Raw genomic sequence first — 13,545 nt, 5'->3', positions numbered from 1 at the left:
TCGTTACACTAAGTTTGATGGTTTAAAAACGTCAAAATTCTTAAATTCTTTGTAACTAAAGCCAAATTCAATTAAATTTAAAAATTCAACAAAAAGCTCATCAAAAAGCTAGAAAATGCAACAAAATGAAGGATAAAACATCTCAACTGGTTAAATCTAAAGAAATTTATTGGCATTTGAGTGCAAAAAATAGCACAACTTTAAAACTGAAAACTGTTCCATCCAGATATCTTTTGGACTACCATCTAAGACTGAGAACGCAAGGAAATTTATCGTATAAAATTAACACTTTTCCTATGAGTGATTTTTTGTGTAAATTTTTGCACGGTAGACCCCTTAGATCCCATTTTCTGATAATATTTGTATCAAATTCGTGTTTCTGAGTAAATTTTACAATAGAAACATGCATAAAAATGATTATTTACATTTACAAAATGAAAGTTAAAAAAACAATAATAAACTGCTTTTTCTCGAGTGACATCGAGTATCCTTGGAAACAAACCTCTTGCGCCGTTTTAAAAACTAATCCGAGAAAAAGATTTTATTGCAAATGCTTTAGGCAAAGTTCTTTGCCATATTGGTCATGTGTAACATAACCACCTGCACCTTTTCTGATATTGCAGTGGAGCAGTTCTCTAGGATTTCGGTCATTCGATTTTTTTTTGTATTTTTTAATCCGACTGAAACTTTTTTGGTGCCTTCGGTATGCCCAAAGAAGCCATTTTGCATCATTAGTTTGTCCATCAAATTTTCCATACAAATTTGGCAACTGTCCATACAAAAATGATGTATGAAAATTCAAAAATCTGTATCTTTTGAAGGAATTTTTTGATCGATTTGGTGTCTTCGGCAAAGTTGTAGGTATGGATACAGACTACACTGAAAAAAAATGATACACTGTAAAAAAAATTGGTGATTTTTTTATTCAACTTTTAATTACTAAAAATTGATTTGCAAAAAAACACTATTTTTAATTTTTTTTATTTTTTGATATGTTTTAGAGGACATAAAATGCCAACTTTTCAGAAATTTCCAGGTTGTGCAAAAAATCTTCAATCAATACTATTTTTTTCAAAAAATCGAAATATTCGTTGCAAAAAATGTTCAACTTCATTTTTCGATGTAAAATCAAATTTGCAATCAAAAAGTACTTTAATGAAATTTTGATAAAGTGCACCGTTTTCAAGTTAAATCCATATTTAGATGACTCTTTTCAAAATAGTCGCAGTTTTTCATTTTTTTAAATTAGTGCACATGTTTGCACACTTTTGGCAAAAATATTTTTGAAAAGCTGACAAAATGTTCTATATTTTGCTTCTTGGGACTTTGTTGATACGACCTTTAGTTGCTGAGATATTGCAATGCAAAGGCTTAAAAACAGGAAAATTGATGTTTTCTAAGTCTCACCCAAACAGCTCACCATTTTTTATTGTCGATATCTCAGTAAGTAATGGTCCGATTTTCAATGTTAATGAATGAAACATTTGTGAAATTTAGTGTTTTTTTTGCAAATCAAGTTTTAGTGATAACAAGTTAAACAAAAAAAAATCACCAATTTTTTTTACAGTGTATCATTTTTTCTGTATGTATGTAGTCTGTATTCATACCTACAACTTTGCCGAAGACACCAAAACGATCAAAAAATTCCTTCAAAAGATACAGATTTTTGAATTTTCATGCATCATTTTTGTATGGACAGCTGCCAAATTTGTATGGAAAATTTTATGGACAAACTAATGATGCAAAATGGCTTCTTTGGGCATACCGAAAGCACCAAAAAAGTTTCAGTCGGATTAAAAAATACAGAAATTAAAATTGAAGAAATAAGACCGATTTGGTAGAGAATTGCTCAACGGGGTTTATCAGTATTAAAATTAAAGTAGAGCCGATGTCAATTCAATAAGTGAATTAAATGAGTTAAGTGAACAAAAGTTGCTGTGAAGACTTGGAGAATCTGTTTACTTGAATGATTGTTACACGAATTTGAAGTAGATACAATAAAATCTGTTTAAAATACATTTATTCTACAATTAGCAGTTACATCCAACCAGCAATTCCAATGTTTTCATAGTTCAACATCGCTTGATCAACAGGGTCTCTAGTGGAACCCGGTACCAGCATCTGCCAATGACTTGTAGAGGCACTCGATCAACAAATTCCTCACGGCATAGCTCCCCCCCAAATCTCCACAAACTGTCGATAGATCAAACGTTCCGCGGTGCGTTGGTGGTACTCCCCGAAGGTGTTCATGATTCATGAAGTAGGCTCCTTCAAGTAGGCGCACTCTGTCCAAGCCAACATACCTCCAAAAAACGCGCAACAATCACCCCAGGTTAATTAAATAACGCTTTGTTGAAACGCTCGCGGGAATCGAAAGTCATCAGTTCGAAATCAATTTCTTGAAGTTTCGTGGTCAAGGTTATCCCACCACCCCCGGTCGCGCAGTAGATCTGGATGATGGTGCAGTTCAGCTCTACAAAAAAAAAAGGTTCCATTCAGATGACGAAGTGCTTTCAGCTATAATTATTTTGATTATCTCAAGAGCTTACCCCCACTGTTGGAATGGTTGTCCTATAATTGAGCACATACAGAAAAAAAAATAATTCCAGGCAGTAAGCACGAGGTGTGCTCGGGGAATTAAATTGGCCGGTTATTTATGGCTCAAATCCGGGACGGGACTCCCTTCGATGCAAAAAGGCGCAGCGCACTAAATTAAGCTCCAAATAAATAAAATCAAATTTATGGACCGACTCTGCGGGCAGGCCGGATCGGCCGCAGAACTTCAAATGTCATTGCATTTATTTTTGTGAGCATTTTTTTCGCTTGGCATATTCAGCGTCCGGTTTTTGGGCCACGCCGTCTTCCAAGAAATCGTGCCCTGGTTCGTCTGCCTGGTCTGTTGGTCGATAGGATCATATTTCATTCGCTGAAACAGGTAGCTGATTGGAGATGTTTGATTGCAGGCGAAAACGTGGAGTTTGATGCAGTTTTGGGGAGTGTTCAGCGGGAGCTTATTAAATTTGAAGGATTCGAAATCAACTGGCATAAAATATGGAGATTCGCCACAGGCAATGAATTATTGACGTACGTTGAGTTTTGTTTGAAATATTGATGAAAGATTCTGTAATCGAAACAACAAAAACATGACTTTTTAAATGAAGCAAGCGTTCGGTCTTGTACAAAATTCCGGTAATCTAAAAAAAAGTTCGTGTTACATTCTACCGATGTTCCGAACATCTTCCCCATGACTGCATTCAAATGATTGCTGTCACTACGCTGCACCGCACGAGGAAGCTAAAAAAGAGAGGAAAGAGAGAATGAGCATGTGGCTCTGAGTCGGGCGTCTACGTCAGTGTCGAGCTCGGCTTTTGTTCGTGTCAACTTCGTGTGCGTTCACTGACGATCACTTCGTAATGCCGATCAAGACAAGCGCTGTGTGTTAGCATTTAGCATTATGTTGATTCTAATAGCTTATTTTAAGAAAGATTTTTTAGCCTTCAAGTGGAAATAAATGTTTAAGACCACCAAGTTAAGAGTTCATCAACCTTCTTCTCTATACATCTCACACATTATAGATAAGAGGGTTGTCAAAAGTCCATCATCGTTGTATACAGCTGAAGAATTCCAGTAGAACCTCCCCATTTCACCTCGGCCGAACCATATTTCCAGAGCCAAATCAATCATCCAATCGCGCAATCGAGTGCGAACATCGTGTAATTTTCGGGCCACAAAGCGTTCAGCAACAATTAGTTGGCGAAGTCGTTCTCCCTCCCCTAATGAGATTGACTGGTGCTGATTCGGTTCGAGGTTCTCTAAATCGATCTAAAATGCCTATTATATATTCCTCGCCGCGCGTTCAGTGACGGGTTGTGGGGTAGGATCTTGCACGAGGCAGTGAGGTAGTCCGCGGTAGATGATGGACGATCCCACCGGGGCAGGACGATAATGATGATAGAGGTATTCCGCTCACGCGCTAGGCAAAGACTCGTCGGGTACGAGAAGAGCCGCCGCCGCTAATCATATTAGCGATATTATTCGATCACGCTGCTTAGAATCGGTTGCGGTCCGTTCTTGGTTCTGTTCACTGAGTAGCACGGGGTAGAACGCTAGTTGAGTTGGTGGGTTTGTCCCATCGAGAACGTCCTATTAGGAGGAGCACTGCGTCTTCGAGTAGGAACTCGTTACGTGATCACGGTGGGTTTGTGGACGAAATTTTGCACATAAAATTTAATTTGGATGATGCAATATTAATAGTTTTTGAACACATTTTTTTCTCTGAGAAACTTTGATTTAATTTTACAAATTCAGACTTCAAGTCCACCGTGCTAGGGTTGAACAAACGTAGGAATCAGGGTGTGGCGCATGGTGCGCGGCAAGAATTTAAATAAATATGCATAATGAAATGAAATTATTGTTCGCCCATAGCTAGGTAGTCTGTACAACCTCCACCACCCCAACCTTCACCACCTCTTCAGAAATGGAACGAATCAGATTCCGCACCACCGCGCAATGATTGATAGCGTGATTAGCGCTAATATGTTGCTCTTTGCTCCGATCAGGGTTCTACACCAGGAATATGATCTCTTCTCGAAGGGCAAAAGTCGCGGAATCCGTTAGATCGCTGCCGGTCAGTCTTCGCAATTCGGAATGATTGGAATCCAAACGTGGCCGATTAGTCAAAATTAGCGGCGCACCGAGTTCAACGCCGAACTGTGATGCAATTCTGTGCAATTTTCCACAAGTAGCTCCTCAAATGACCACTTTACATGCGATGATCCCTCGCTCCTTAAGGGGGCTCGTCCGTGGTTATTACGCTGCGGAAATGGAAGTCGCCGCTGCGCGCGGTCATTGGCCTGTAATTTCTGACTTCAGCAGCTGGTCCCTCTCACCCTTCTTCCACCTGGTTCAGGATATTCAATTTCCCTAATGGATTAGCAATGGCAGCAGGTTAGACACGTTAAGTGCACACTCGGGGTGCAGCTACGGAAGAGTTTGAAGATGGCCACTTCAACGGAGCTGTTGCGTGATTTGGAGCAATTATTCTGAGTAATAAATCGGACGGCAAGTGTTGCTTATTACCTCCGTTTGACAGAGTTGGTATAATATTACTTGAGCAGTTGTCACGCACTTGGATTAATTTAGAAGAGTGCATCATGGCATCGCACAATGCGGCCAGACCCACTACACTGCGTTTATCGCCGAGATAAGTCATCAAAATCTTCGGCAACACATTGCCACTTCTTGCATAACCGATATCAGCGTTCATCGAAAGCCACAAAAACAAACAACTTGCAAATGTGAACAACCTCAACCCACACACTCCGTCTACGGCCAAAAAGTACCAATAAAAGCCTTTTAATTGGTAATTACCAGCTACAAAACTTGACCAACCATAATTTCCATCATCATCATCATGAAAATCGCTCTAACCATCGACTGAACTCACCGGGCGGCGAGGAACCGGTCGCGATTTTGTTTTTGACTATACTTTGCGGCCAAATCACAGCAGCTTCTACGAACTCTGGCCGGCGGAGCAGATTCCAGGCGAAAGCGAAAGTGGCCCGCGCCACTAGACGATGAGTACCTGTTTGCTTTTTTTTCGGTTTTCGTCACTCACTATTTTGCGCGCGGGCATTCCAATTTTTTACGTAAGTCCCACTTTGGCCCCGCGCCATTGTTATTCAAACTAACCCTGGCGCGGTGTGTATACTAAATATAGTAAACGTAACCTGCTGAATCTGAAATGGTGACCCGCCAGCATTGGCCGCAGAACTAACCAGCTCAACATAACCTACAAGCCAAGTCAAGCTGAGCAAACGGCCCAGCGAGGGGATGACCAAATGATTGTTTTATTTAATTTCGAGTTGATTGTTTGGAAACACAATTTTCCCACCTAGCCGTAGATTTCTGTGGCACCAGGTCACGTAGATTTTTGGGTTACATAAAAATGTTTGTTTTGTCTGGCGTTGTTTTGATCCCAAAATTGGCACAATCAGAATCAGCAGGTGTCGACACGACCGCGACCTTTAGCTAGATGCACCACACGCCAGGCAGAGCAACTCGTTCAGAACCTGCAACTTCTTGCCGCTGCGAGGGCGCTGTGAGACAAATGATATTAGCTTTCAACCAGTTCCTGTCGACACCGGACCAGCGTGAGATCGCCAGGATTACCCGGCGGCGCGAAGAGCGTTGAACTTGGGCGCAGAACTCACACGTGAGCAACCGCAAACAAACAATATAATAAATAATTTTGCGCTGCCGAAGTTCGTCGACTTGTTGGCGCGAGCGCGCCCAAGTTGAAGCGTGCACACGCGAAGAAGCGGGCAGGATTAAAGAGTTATGGTCATTACGGAAGACGCGCGAGGCTCGGACATGGACATTTCAACGCCCCAAACAGTTGGGTGGTCGTTGGGCGGTTTTTGAGCGGAATTTATGGACGTGTCGGGCTCGGAAGACCTTGTGCTGAATTCGTAAAATTTTCATTTCTTGATTATCTTTACAAGTTTAATGTTGCATGGGAAAGAAAGCACACGCTAATTGCAAATCCGCAAAACTTCTCAATTTGTTTGTTGAGTCTTCATATCGAAAGTCTCCAAGTTTCAAAGTCTCTATAATTTCTAGAACAGACAACATTGGAAGGTTCTCACAGTACCTGTAAACCTGAAGTTCCCACTCCGTTGACTATTTTTATTACACCTTAAGTGCAATATATTCCTTAATATATTTGCCGTGACATGATGATGACACTCTGCGGATAGTCCCTTGCTGCAGCAGGTCCGAAGGCAAAAAAAGGCAAACCAGTCTATCCGCACTTTTTACGGGATGGATTATGCAAATTAGGAGGTTCTGTTGGCGAGGCAGTAGCAAACCGTCCTGTGCTACTGCGCGCGTCCAGCAACGCGTGAAATCGCCACGTTTAGAGATACATATTTGCGTATAAGAAATGCGCCTTTCACGACGACGACGGCGGTTATTTATTATGCCCTCCTGACAGGCGTTACAATGCTAATGTGAGCGCAAAGACGACTCATTAGTGGGTTCCTTGGCCCCGCGCGGCAAGGTGAGGGATCTTCCGTGGAGGACAGTAAGATAGAATGAGTTATTCTGGGTAGAATTTACGACGAAGTTTGTTGATGTTGAGCGGCACTCGAGGACTGCTGACGAATCTTAATAAGTTTGTTTTGGAGTTAATACAACTCGAGTTCAAAAGCCTTGCAGCTCTATAATGCTAAATTTCTCACATCGTCATTGTCGTGCTATCTTGTCACACGTGTATTTTGGGTTAAGAACACCATTTTGTGCAGCTCACAATGCCTCATCTTTTGACCTTCACAGATCCCCAAAATTTAATTTCAATCCTGAGATATTCAATAAAAACCGAAAACACTCCTTGCATTGTTGTCACTTTTCATATGAAAGAAGTTTCAATCTTTTCGTGCTATCTTGACACACTCTGAAAATTGCTATAAGTGTGACAACTGGCCAATGGGATTTCAGGTCAGATCGCGTTTGACACACGTACATGCCCGACTACCGTAAACATTTGTAATTATAACTCGGGACTCCGGAAACCAAATTCAACCAAACTTTGGGACTATGCACAGAATGGTCAACCAAAAATATGTGTTTGTTATAGTTTGGGTAATTCTCTACCAACTCACACGAAATCGAGAAAAGTTGACCCAACCCCTCTTCGATTTGCGTGAAATTTTGTCTTAAGGGGTAACTTTAGTCCCTAGTCACGAATCCGAGGTCCGTTTTTTGATATCTCGTGACGGAGGGGCGGTACGACCCCTTCCATTTTTGAACATGCGAAAAGAGGTGTTTTTCAACAATTTGCAGCCAGAAACGGTGATGAGATAGAAATTTGGTGTCAAAGGGACTTTTATGTAAAATTAGACGCCTGATTTAAGGCGTACTTAGAATTCCGAAAAAACGTATTTTTCATAAAAAAACACTAAAAAAGTTTTAAAAATTCTCCCATTTACCGTAACTTGACTGTAATTTTTTTTAGAGCGTGTCATTTAAAGGGAAATTATATGTACTTTTCGAATCTACATTGGAAGGGTCATTTTTTCATATAGAACAGATTTTTTCATTATATAATTTCGTGTTTTTTTCTGACTTCGCAGGATTTTGTTTAGAGTGTAACAATGTTCTATAAAGTTGTAGAGCAGACACTTACAAAAATTGTAAAATATGTAAACATAAGGGGTTTGCTAGTAAACATTACGAGTTATCGCGATTTTATTAAAAAAGTTTTTTTTTACTTTTTGCGTTTCTCTTTGTTTTGTCGTCCGTGTCTGTCGCGGGTGACCAACTTTTTCACAAAAAAAAAAAAAAATAAGCAAACCCCTTATGTTTAAATATCAAAACTTTTGTAATTGTCTGCTCTACAACTTTGTAGAAAATTATTACACTCTAAAAAATAACCCTGCAAAGTTAGAAAAAAACACGAAATTTTGAAATGAAAAAAAAAATTTTTAAATGAAAAATTCGAAAATTCTAAATGAATGATTCGAAAAGTACATTAAATTACATTTTGACATGCTCCAATTTTTTTTACAGTTGAGTAACGAAAAATGGCAGAGTTTTTAAATTTTTTTAGTATTTTTTTCGATGAAAAATACGATTTTTCGGAATTCTGAGTACGCCATCAAATCGGGCGTCTAATTTTACAAAAAAGTTCCTTTGACTCCAAATTTCTATATCATCACCGTTTCAGGCTGCAAATTATTGAAAAACACCTCTTTTTTCGAATGTTTAAAAATTGAAGGGGTCGTACCGCCCCTCCGTCACGAGATATAAAAAAACGGAACTCGTATTCATGATCAGGGACAAATGTTACCCCTTAGGACAAAGTTTCACATAAATCGAAGAGGGGTCGGAACAACTGCTGTGTGAGTTGGCGGAGAATTACCCTTGTTTGTTCGTCAACTTGTTAGCAAGTTTGGCAAACTGTCAAACGCGAAAAAGTGCGAGTTTGTTTGTTTGTTTGCCATAGTGTAATAGCTCCTTAACCAAACACCCAAATCTATGCCAACTGCCACTCGATACCAGACCTACTTAAGCCCAACTTTCCCCTCCTACATGTTCTGTTTGGGCCTGAGAACAACAAACTCGACCAAATTCGCACGGTTTACTTGCGGCGGGCGAGCAGACGACGTGTGCGCACTTCGGGTAATGTATCCGTACGTGTTTGCGTTCGGCTCGCATTTCTCGCCCAACACATTTGATACGTGCCATTTCCCGGGCGCAGAACGTTGATGTTGATGGTTCAAGGCTTACAATATCATATTCCTCAGGTGTGGGATACGTAAGAGGGTTCCGCTTCTTTATTTTTTTGCGGGTCATAGAACACATACACCCAGTCAGTTCTTCCGAACAACGCTCACACGTTAATGTGTCAACAGATTACGCGAGTTGAAAGGGGCGAAAAGTCACCGCAGTAATCGATATCTCTATCTAAAGACGGTCGTAACGACTCCGGAAGCCGCTGCTACACAGCGCAACTTCTGAACACGCGGCGAAGCCACGCTATCGACGGCAATTTATCTAGCAATTTATTGATTATAAATATTAAATTAACTACCGGTAATAAGGTCTCCTTTGTCTGCACGGTTTTAACCCGGCCCGGGTGCTAACAAGCGTCGCCGTCTTCGCGTTGTTCGCCTTAAGGAATGAGGAACTTTCTAAAATCTCTTTGTATCTCTAGCGCCGACACCGTCGGCTCACAGCATCCGAAAAAAACAACGAAAAACCTTCAAGGTAATGTCGTCTTGACGTCGTCGACTCTGCTGCGCGCTGATAAGATCGATCACGCGTCCTGAAGCGCTAAAGATCAGCGACGCCGCCAAGTCATTGTCTCTCACCTTTTCTTATTCAAATTTGGTGGATCCCGAAGAAGCGCACGAGATCCGCGGAGGGCAATCTCGGTTCACGGATCTTGTCGTGAGTCTAATGTTACAATAATTTATTCAGGAGATTCCGAGGTATACCCACTCCACCACCACCGTCATATTTTGGGTTGCGCAAGCTCGCACAAACGCACCTCTTGTTCGGGCTGGTCGTGTTCACGCCGAGGAGGTCGCACCGTGTGCGCAGGGTCGAGTGACTTTTTAACACCTCCAACCCCACAGTGAAGAGCCCAACGTGATCCCAACGGATTTGATCCAATCTCAGGGCGCGCGAGTGCGCGCGCCTCAACGAAACGGAGTACAAATTGAAAGTGCAAGCTGCCGTTGGAGTCGACTTTGGGAGTGTGTATCTTGATTGTTGGTAGCTCAATTGAAAAATTAATCATGTCAGGCGGCTAAACGAGCGTGGGCGAAATGGGTCTAGCGGTTGAAGGGCCGCTGCCGCCGCGGCGGCGAAGAAATGGACCACTGTTGGCCTACGCCCACGTCGCCCGACATCACTCGTGGTTTTGTTGGTTCATTAGAAGAGTGAAAATATTTGTACTGCCGTAAATGAGCGCTTTCTCGAGTAACGTCCCATTTGCATATCGTAGCGGTGGTGCATTCGGGGGTACAAGAGTTATTAGCATTTTTACGATAGTAATCCCAAGATTGACAGATTATGACAGATTTGACAGAAGTTTTGTACTTACCAGGTGGTTTTGGCTGCCCAATGAACACTTCACTCGCTGTTGTACTTACCTGATTGGATTAGTCGAATTTGCTGGGCAGAAATAAGAGTGGCATATTGATTTTGACGTCCGTAATAGGGAAATCAATCTTGTTATTTAGCTGGCATACTAGTAATAAATTGTGACAGCAGAAATTAGAGTGTTGTCTCATTTGACAGACATTACTTGACTGTTGAGATTGACATGTATAATGTACTTCAGAATCGTTCCAGAACTCGGTATTACACAACTCGACATTGACAATTTTATGTATTGACAGCGAATACACTAAAATTTAATTCTGTCAATTTGTGCGTGTTCAGAGAGCCCAAATTTATTATACCATGACGAAACTCAAGCGTTTACTGACAGCAATTTCAACATTGTCGAATTGTGTTGTTAATTCATGAATTGAAATCGTTGTACTTATCTGGGTGATGAATAAAGAGAATGCGTAACGTGATTTTCGAATGATCCCACTTTGTTTACATCTACAAAGTAACAGGCTGTTCAAGCACAAGCATGACTTTTTTTTTTACTGGTAAATGAGCTGCTTTAAAATAATTTTATTTTGTCTAGTTTTTGACTTTTTTTTCTGAAAAATGGTCGCGTTTTGATCGGTTGGAAGTGTTTTTTTACGGGTGACGAAGAACTGCGGCAAGAGTGTCATTCTGCGATGTCGCAGATAAATTCCCTGGCTGATTTTGGAATCCTGCAGCTCTTCCTGATCCAGTGAAAAAACATCACTAATTCTAGCGAAGCTGATCCAACAAATAGAGAAGATTTTCACTAAACCAGGTTTGCAAACGGAATCAAACAAAAAAGACAACTTCGGATGGATATACCCACATCGACTCCATAAACAACTTCCATTCAAAATTATTAAAAATTACGATCTTGCCTTCAACATTTATAAGATTTCTTGACTCCAACTCCAGATCCTCAGAGCCACATATTTTCATTCCAGCAAAAAAAAATAATGATCGAAAACAATACTTTCTTCTTTTGGCGAACATTAAATTGGTTCCACTTTGACAGTTCAAAATTGAGGCCGTTTTGCGAACCACTATTCAGCACCCAGGTACTTATCTGTTACATAAATCTTGTATCACATATTTTCAACAATTTTGAGATTCGTATTAGAAGCTGTAAATCACCCCTGATGTCTTGCTTCGAGGTCACCTAATCTATCAATACCCACATCCACAAAGCGCGTGTTGCGTCATCCTCGGACAACTTTGTTGACTCTATTCTCTCCAATCATCGTCGATCCACCCCCGCAGGTAATTAATCGGAAAATTAATGTAATCATTTAGCCATAATCCAACCTCCAGCCGAAATCGATTTCCAAACCTTTTTCATCCGCCAATCGCCGACCGTCGTAAATGAAATTAACAGATAGAGTCTTGCCTAGATTACGATACCTCCCACCAGCGCGTTGATTCGTTCCGGCCCCTCGTGGGACAACGCATTACGGGGATTGATGGATTAAACTCGGCCCAACGGAGCGTTTAGAGTTTCTCACGCCGCCGCAACAGCAGAGAGTGCAGTCATTACTGCAGCCTTCTGTGCTTAGGGTCCACTAAAGTTTTATTGGAGTTTGCTTTTTTTTCGCTGCAGACGTTAATCGTTCCGTGGAGTGTGCTGGCCCAACCGTTGCGCTGCCAATCACGGAACTGGATTAGTCCAGGCGCGCTGTGCTGCAGCGGGGGCTTAGGCTTGCGATGGATTAGAGAAGTGACTTTTATCGCTCGACTTTTGCCATAATCAGCTTTTGTTTTAATAAGGAAATTGTCGGCTGTAAAAGTGATGGCGAACGGACCCTTAATGTGGGCTGGTAATCGAGGGATTTAGTACTTAATAGACATTACGGGTAATGAAGACGTCGTGGGTTTCGCTGGACTTTGGAAACCAATTTCGAACTCTGATATTCTGTGCATCCAAAATAGATGGGTTCAATCTGTACAAAACCGATCACAGAAATAATAACCGTCTCCATTGTCAGCCTCTTGACGTTCGACAAACACGATCAAGAGCAAATACATTTTTGCCAAGTTTCCGTAAAAGCCGCAGGCGTCGTAAGATTGGCTTAAAGATAGCTTACCCGCTCAGAGGATTACCGGAGCGCTGAAGCTCGTTCTTGATTATTGGCTGTCGATTCGAGGAAATAAACATATCATTAGGCTTCTGGCCGCGCCGACGACTTATTTGTCAACAGTTCAAAACGCTTTTTTGTTCTTCGCACGTCCACGCGATCGATCGATCGCGGCAAAAATTAAGTGGAAATCTATTAGCTCGAAGCCGTTCCGGATGTGCGGGATGAGACTCCTCTCGAGCGAGCGCCCACGGAGTCCGGAATGACCGATTTGGGCGCAAGCGTCGTTGCCATATCGCTTCATCAAGATTTGAAGCCTGCGTGCGTCGTTTGGAGGTCGTCGTGGTCAACCCACGCACACCCGTCCCGTCCCGCGAGTGTATTGATTTACACCGTGATAGTGCTGGTTTTCTTCTGGAGTGGTCTCTTCCGTGGTGCCAGGCTAGTTTTGCACGTCGAGTGACACCCATGGGGCGGGGGTACTCTGCCAATTAGGGAACGAGACTCTGGGCACTTGAAAGTGAGCCGGACTCAGCGCTTTGGACTGAGGATACCTAAATATTGTTGACAGATTTCGACTGCATCGACAGAGATTCTGTCATATCATAACAAAAGGGTTCCCAGCGTAGATCGTCCGATCAATGGCGTTTTACCCTAATCCCATTCATAAAATGTCGCACACGACAACTGCATCGCGACAGTGCGATAAATCAATCAACCCGACGTGTCAACCATTTGTCGAGCCGTTGCGTGTGAGCAACTGGACCTAATCCGAGCGGTGAGACTCGATAAACTCTCAGTGACTCACACGCGATACCTACTC

General features: G+C 41.8%; 1 protein-coding gene across 1 annotated transcript in view; it reads left to right on the top strand.

The window, feature by feature from the left end:
- The window catches only part of LOC120417849 (cadherin-99C), a 204,877-nt gene that overhangs the window by 36,411 nt on the left and 154,921 nt on the right, over nucleotides 1–13,545 (top strand). The gene's annotated exons all lie outside the window — the stretch shown is intronic.

The sequence above is a fragment of the Culex pipiens genome, chromosome 1, assembly GCF_016801865.2.
Source record: "Culex pipiens pallens isolate TS chromosome 1, TS_CPP_V2, whole genome shotgun sequence".
NCBI classification, from domain to species: domain Eukaryota; kingdom Metazoa; phylum Arthropoda; class Insecta; order Diptera; family Culicidae; genus Culex; species Culex pipiens.
Note: the sequence above shows the minus strand (reverse complement) of the source record. Positions and strands in the feature narration are given on the sequence as shown.